General features: G+C 37.5%; 1 non-coding gene across 1 annotated transcript; it reads right to left on the bottom strand.

Moving 5' to 3' along the window:
* Nucleotides 1-4,745: 4,745 nt before the first annotated feature.
* On the bottom strand, nucleotides 4,746-4,849 carry LOC127743988 (small nucleolar RNA R71). Its single transcript, XR_008005204.1, has one exon. It is a non-coding gene; the product is annotated as a small nucleolar RNA R71 (small nucleolar RNA).
* Between the last annotated feature and the right edge of the window lie 2,526 nt (nucleotides 4,850-7,375).

The following is a 7,375-nucleotide window of genomic DNA, read 5'->3' as shown; positions in this document are numbered from 1 at the left end:
ATATCTTAGAACAAGAATAAGCTGAATTGAATAGAAGAACAGTAGTAATTGCATTAATACTCGAGGTACAGCAGAGCTCCACACCTTAATCTATGGTGTGTAGAAACTCCACCATTGAAAATACATAAGAACAAAGTCTAGGCATGGCTGTGAGGCCAGCCTCTCAATGATCTAAGAACTAGATGTCCAAAGATGCCAATACAATAGTAAAAGGTCCTATTTATATAGAACTAGTAGCTTAGGGTTTACAGAGATGAGTAAATGACATAAAAATCCACTTCCGGGCCCACTTGGTGTGTGCTTGGGCTGAGCATTGAAGCATTTTCGTGTAGAGACTCTTCTTGGAGTTAAACGCCTGCTTTTGTGCCAGTTTGGGCGTTTAACTCCCATTCTTGTGCCAGTTCCGGCGTTTAACGCCGGGCAGTTTTGAGCTGATTTGGAACGCCGGTTTGGGTCATCAAATCTTGGGCAACGTATAGACTATTATACATTACTGGAAATCCCAGGATGTCTACTTTCCAACGCCGTTGAGAGCGCACCAATTGGGCTTCTGTAGCTCCAGAAAATCCACTTCGAGTGCAGGGAGGTCAGAATCCAACAGCATCTACAGTCCTTTTTAGTCTCTGAATCAGATTTTTGCTCAAGTCCCTCAATTTCAGCCAGAAAATACCTGAAATCACAGAAAAACACACAAACTCATAGTAAAGTCCAGAAAAGTGAATTTTAACTAAAAACTAATAAAAATATACTAAAAACTAACTAGAACATACTAAAAACATACTAAAAATAATGCCAAAAAGCGTACAAATTATCCGCTCATCAGGAGGTTCCCCTATATATCTTCAAGAACAGTTACAAAAGCCCGCTTAACCTCGTCAAGCATCTCCCATGTATAACGAGACACTGTCACATCCTTCTGCCACTCCAAAGGAAAAGCAGGCTCATCGTTCTCATCAAGAAAAAAGGGGCGAGCTCCCTCGACAGCTCGAACTTTAAAGAAATAGTTCTTAAAATCCTTAAAGGACTTATCATACATAGCAAAAATTTTATGTCCCTAGGCGGATCTAAAAGAAACCCAAGAGGCTTTCTTTTTAAAAGAAGCCCCAGGCTTGGCCGAAACGAAGAGATAAAGAAAGAGAGTCTGAGAAGGTTTGACGCCTAACTCTTGACAAAGCAACTGAAAGATCTTGATAAAGCCCCAAGAATTCGGATGGAGCTGGGATGGGGCAATGTTACACGATCACAACAAGTCGGTCCCAAAGGCAGTAAAGGGAAAAGTAATGTTCAACTGGATGAAGAAATAATCATAGGCATAGAAGAAGGGACGCTCCCCCTTGATCGAGGTTGGAAAACAAACCCTTTCATCAGAATCAGACGCTACAAGCTCATAATCCCTCTCCTGGGCATCACTACCACAAATCCTATGATGCTTTCTCAGCTCAGCACAAAACTCAGCGTTCACCACAGAAACACACATTAAAATAATGGAGTCCAACCAATCGGACATCCCCTCAGGAACCTTAGAAGACATTTCTACAATATTTTTGCGAGAAGACATGGCCAACTAGTCCTACAAACAAAAAAAAGAAGATGGATTACTAAAACTACTCAAGATCAGACAAATAACTCGGACAGCAAAAATAAACAGCAGATAGCAGACTCAGCAGTAAAAAGGAAAACCCCAGGACACAACCCAAGGACCAGGGGCATCCTTTGGAGGCAATAACAGAGTGAAGACTCACACCATCTCCCAACAAAGAAAACAACCCTCTTCAAATTTCATCAAAGGAGCAACGAAAGTAGCAGTTCAAACAAAACAACAAAAATCCCAAACTGAGGATATCAAAGACACAACCGTTTTCTCCAGAAGAACCAAACGAAGCCAAAATCATTATACCAGAAAGATACAAAAGCAACAGCAAGGGCAATAAAACATGCAAAGCCCTAAGAGACCCTAATCATCGAGAGAAATACCGGAAAAATGCATCATAGCAACCAAAGCCTAAAGGATTAAATTTTCAAGCATGCAAGCAAAATCAAAGCCTCACCAAGAAACAAAAGGAAAAAGCGGCGAAAGAAGTAGAGAAGCAAAAAGAAGAAACCAACCTAAAAAAAAGAGGAAGCCTCAAAGAAACTGAAAACGGAAAGAAGGAAACCAGAATTTCCTTTCAGAAGCAAAGAAAACACCAACGATCACCAAATAAACATCACAGAGATAAAAATACGAAAATGCAAATATTCAGGAGAAAACAGAAAGTAAGAAAGAAAAGGGGAAGTTACGAAATAGAGAAGAGAAACCGTTTTGTGAAGAGTTCAAAAAAGAACAAAGAAATGGAACATTAAAAAGAATTAATGAGGTTACTAAACCTTCGCACATTCCCAAAGCAAAGGGACGCGCGTTTTTCAAAAGAATAAAATTCAAAAGGAAACGTTCCGCATTCAAGGGAGAACTCTACAAAATGCTCGAGTTCGGCTTCACCGTAAAAAGGATCGAAATCCTAAAACCAAAGACTCGACCTCAAAATAGAAGACCGAGCTCGAGCAGGGGCACTGTTCATACCCTGGGTCGAGCTGTCCGACCCCGGATGTTCTACTGATAAATCGACCGACCTCTTCAGGTCAGGACAATCCGACCTCTTCTCCGAGAGCTCGGCCCAATCACCAGGAAGAGCACAAAAAGGGCCCAACAGAGGAACATGACCCAAATCCTAAGGCAGTCCAAGCCTATAGAGATAAGGGCGGTTCCCTCGAAGATAAGATAAGATAAGATAAGATAACTATCTTATCTCCAGAAAGGTCACTCCACACCATTATAAATACACTGGAGCACCCAGGTATAACTCATACTCTGATTCTACAAAAAACCTGTTAAATACCCTTGCTAACTTAAGCAACAGAGTCCCTTGCAGGTACCACCACCCTCCGGTGACAAAGGATCAGCAACATTGGCAGTCCTACAAGTCGGACGCGGCAGCTCCGACTACCACCTACACGCCGGACACGTTATCTCCGACCAGCATAGAAGATCTCCACCGAGATCTACCTACTGTTTCAAGTAACCCTCGGAATACCTTTCTTAAAATTTTTTCAAAAATAAGTTCTTGATGTTCATCATGATCTTCAAAGTGTTCTTGGTGTTCATCTTGACATTCATAGTATTCTTGTATGCATCGTTTGTTTTAATCCAAAATTTTTATGTGTTGAGTCATTTTGTGGTTTTTCTCTTTCCTCATTAAATTCAAAAAAATAAAAAAAAATATATTTTCCTTATTTTACTCATAAATTTCGAAATCTTTGGGTTGACTTAAGCAGAAAATTTTTAAAATAAGTTGTTTCTTGTTAGTCAAGTCAAGATTTCAATTTCAAAAATTTTTTTCAAAATCTTTTTCAAAATCAAATCTTTTTCATTTTTATTTCATGTTTCTCGAAAAAATTTTAAAAATTGATTTTCAAAATCTTTTTCTTATCTTTACCTCATATTTTCGAAAAACTTTACTAACAATTAATCTGATTGATTCAAAAATTTCAAGTTTGTTACTTTCTTGTTAAGAAAGGTTCAATCTTTAAATTCTAGAATCATATCTTTTAGTTTCTTGTTAGTCAAGTCATTAACTTTAATTTTCAAAATCAAATCTTTCTAAATTTCTTTTTTCAAATCCTTTTCAAAACAAATTTCAATCATATCTTTTTCAAATCATATCTTTTTCTAATCAAATCTTTTTTCAAATCATATCTTTTTCAAACTTTAATTTCAAAATCTTTTCAAAATTGATTTTCAAATCTTTTTCAATTAGCTAATTGACTTTTTGTTTGTTTTAAAATTCTTATCTTTTTCAAGACCACCTAACTATTTTTCTCTCTCTAATTTTCAGAAATTCCTCACCCTTTTTCAAAATTCTTTTTAATTAACTAATTGTTTTAAATTTTAATTTTAATTTTATTTCTTCTCCTAATTTTCGAATTCTAACTAAATTTTAAAATAAAAACAAAAATATTTTTCTTTTCTTTTCTTCTAATTTTCGAATTTTCCTCTCTCTCTTTTTATTTATTTTATTTATTTACTAACACTTCTCTCCTCAAAACTCGAACCCCTCCCTTCTCTGTGTTCAAATTTTTCTTCTTCTTCCTTCATTCTTATTCTTCTACTCACATAAAGGAATCTCTATACTGTGACATAGAGAATTCCTCTTCTTTTCTGTTATCTTCTTTTTCATATGAGCAAGAGCAAGGACAAGGACATTCTTGTTGAAGCAGATCCTGAACCTGAAAGGACTCTGAAGAAGAAGCTAAGAGAAGCTAAAGCACAACAATCCAGAGAAAACCTTACAGAGAATCTCGAAAAAGAAGGAGACATGGCCAAACCCAACAACAATGCAAGGAAGATGCTTGGTGACTTTACTGCACCAAATTCCAACTTCCATGGAAGAAGCATCTCAATCCCTGCCATTGGAGCAAACAACTTTGAGCTAAAGCCTCAATTAGTTTCTCTGATGCAACAGAACTGCAAGTTTCATGGACTTCCATCAGAAGATCCTTTTCAGTTCTTAACTAAATTCTTGCAGATTTATGATACTATTAAGACCAATAGAGTTGATCCTAAGGTCTATAAGCTTATGCTTTTCCCTTTTGCTGTAAGAGACAGAGCTAGAACATGGTTGGATTCTCAACCTAAAGATAGCCTGAACTCTTGGGATAAGCTGGTCACGGCTTTCTTAGCCAAGTTCATTCCTCCTCAAAAGCTGAGCAAGCTTAGAATGGATGTTCAAACCTTTAGACAGAAAGAAGGTGAATCCCTCTATGAAGCTTGGGAAAGATACAAGCAACTGACCAAAAAGTGTCCTTCTGACATGCTCTCAAAATGGACCATCCTGGATATATTCTATGATGGTCTGTCTAAATTGTCTAAGATGTCATTGGGCCATTCTGCAGGTGGATCTATTCACCTGAAAAAAATACCTGTAGAAGCTCAAGAACTCATTGAAATGGTTGCAAATAACCATTTCATGTACACCTCTGAAAGGAATCCTATGAGTAATGGGATGCCTCAGAGGAAGGGAGTTCTTGAAATTGATTCTCTGAATTCCATATTGGCTCAAAATAAAATGTTGACTCAGCAAGTCAATATGATTTCTCAGAGTCTGAATGGTTTGCAAAATGCATCCAACAGTACTAAAGAAGCATCTTCTGAAGAAGAAGCTTATGATCCTGAGAACCCTGCAATGGCAGAGGTGAATTACATGGGTGAACCCTACGGAAACACCTATAATCCCTCATGGAGAAATCATCCAAATTTCTCATGGAAGGATCAACAAAAGCCTCAACAAGGCTTTAATAATGGTGGAAGAAATAGGTTTAGCAATAGCAAGCCTTTTTCATCATCATCTCAGCAACAGATAGAGAATTCTGAGTAGAATCCATCTAGCTTAGCAAATATAGTCTCTGATCTATCTAAGGCCACTCTCAGTTTCATGAATGAAACAAGGTCCTCCATTAGAAATTTAGAGGCACAAGTGGGCCAGCTGAGTAAAAGAGTCACTGAAACTCCTCCTAGTACTCTCTGAAGCAATACAGAAGAGAATCCAAAAAGAGAGTGAAAGGCTATAACCTTACTTGGTGTGGCCGAACTTGGAAAGGAGGAGAAGGACGTGAATCCCAGTGAGGAAGACCTCATGGGACGTCCTCTGGACACAAAGGAGTTCCCATTTGAGGAACCTAAGGAATCTGAGGCTCATCTAGAGACCATAGAGATTTCATTGGATCTACTTCTGCCATTCATGAGCTCTGATGAATATTCTTCCTCTGAGGAGGATGAAGATATTACTAAAGAGCAAGTTGCTAAGTGACAAACCCCAATTTGACGGTTTGTTTTGTATTAAATTTAGAGTGTCTTGATAACCTTTTGTCACATTTAGCCTATGAATTAGCATGGTTTTGTTATCTCTCCCATATTCGTGCTTAAGTGTAAAAACATGCTTTTTGAGCCTTATTTTGATGAATTCTAGTTTCTCTTTGATTCCATAAGATGCCTTGATGTGTTTGCTAGTAATCTCAGGTTGAAATAGGCTAGGCATGGATCGAAGGAAGCAAGGAAGGAAGCATACAAGTGGAGGGAAGCACAAAAAGCCAAAGAATTGATCCAGGCCATACACGCGCACGCGCACAAGGCGCTCGCGCGCACATTGCGAAACAGGACAAGGACGCGCACGCGTACCGTGCGCTCACGCGCCGATGGTGGCACATGACCTCATTAATGTAACACGTGCCTGGTGATTTTGGAAGGTTTTCAGCAACCAACTTTGGCGCCAAAATGCATATAAGAGCCAAGGATTGAAGGGGATTGATATTAGTTCACATCCATAGACTAATTAGGAGAGGATTAGATAGATAGTGAGTTTTAGAAGTAGTTTCTAGAGGGAGAAGCTCTCACTTCTCTCTAGAATTAGGATTAGATTTAGGTTAATCTCTCTTTTTAGATTTAGATTTAATTCATGTTTTGATTCAATTTTCCTTCATCAATTCTCAATCTTCTCATCTCTTTCTTTCTAGTTATGTGCTTCCATAATTGTAATTCTTCATTTTGTTTTGGATAAATTGTTGTTCCTTTGTTCCCTTTCGATAATGCAATTTGAGGTAATTCATGATAATTGTGATTTCCTTGATTGTTGTTGATTAATTCTTTGCAATAATTGTTGTTAGATTTTATTCTTGTTATCAATTTACTATGCTTTTCTTTTATGCCTTCCAAGTGTTTGATGAAATGCTTGGTTGGATTTTAGTGTAGATTTTGTTCCTCTTGGCCTAGGTAGAGTAATTAGTGACTCTTGAGTTATCTAATTCCTTTGTTGATTGATAATTAGAAGTTGCTAATTGATTTGAACACCTCTAAAGCTAGTCTTTCCTTTAGGAGTTGATTAGGACTTAAGGAATCAAATTGATTCATCCACTTGACTTTCCTTTACCTAGTAAGGGTTAACTAAGTGGGAGCAATGAATAATTCTCATCACAATTGAGAAGGATAATTAGGATAGGACTTCTAGTTCTCATACCTTGCCAAGAGTCTTTTATAGTTGTTAGTTTATTTTCTTGCCATTTATCTTTCATGCCTCTTATCAAAACCCCAAAATAACTCAAACCAATAACAAAACACTTCATTACAATTCCTAGGGAGAACGACCCGAGGTTTAAATACTTCGGTTATTAATTTTAGGGGTTTGTACTTGTGACAAACAAATTTTTGCATGAAAGGATTATTGCTTGGTTTAGAAACTATACTTTACAACGAGATTTCATTAGTGAAATTCTAAACCGTCAAAAATCAAATCATCAAAATGGCGCCGTTGCTGGGGATTTGCAATGGTGTTGTGTTATTGGTTAT

This window comes from Arachis duranensis, unplaced genomic scaffold, assembly GCF_000817695.3.
Source record: "Arachis duranensis cultivar V14167 unplaced genomic scaffold, aradu.V14167.gnm2.J7QH unplaced_Scaffold_165934, whole genome shotgun sequence".
Lineage (NCBI taxonomy): Eukaryota > Viridiplantae > Streptophyta > Magnoliopsida > Fabales > Fabaceae > Arachis > Arachis duranensis.
This window is presented reverse-complemented; position numbering and strand designations above follow the sequence as displayed.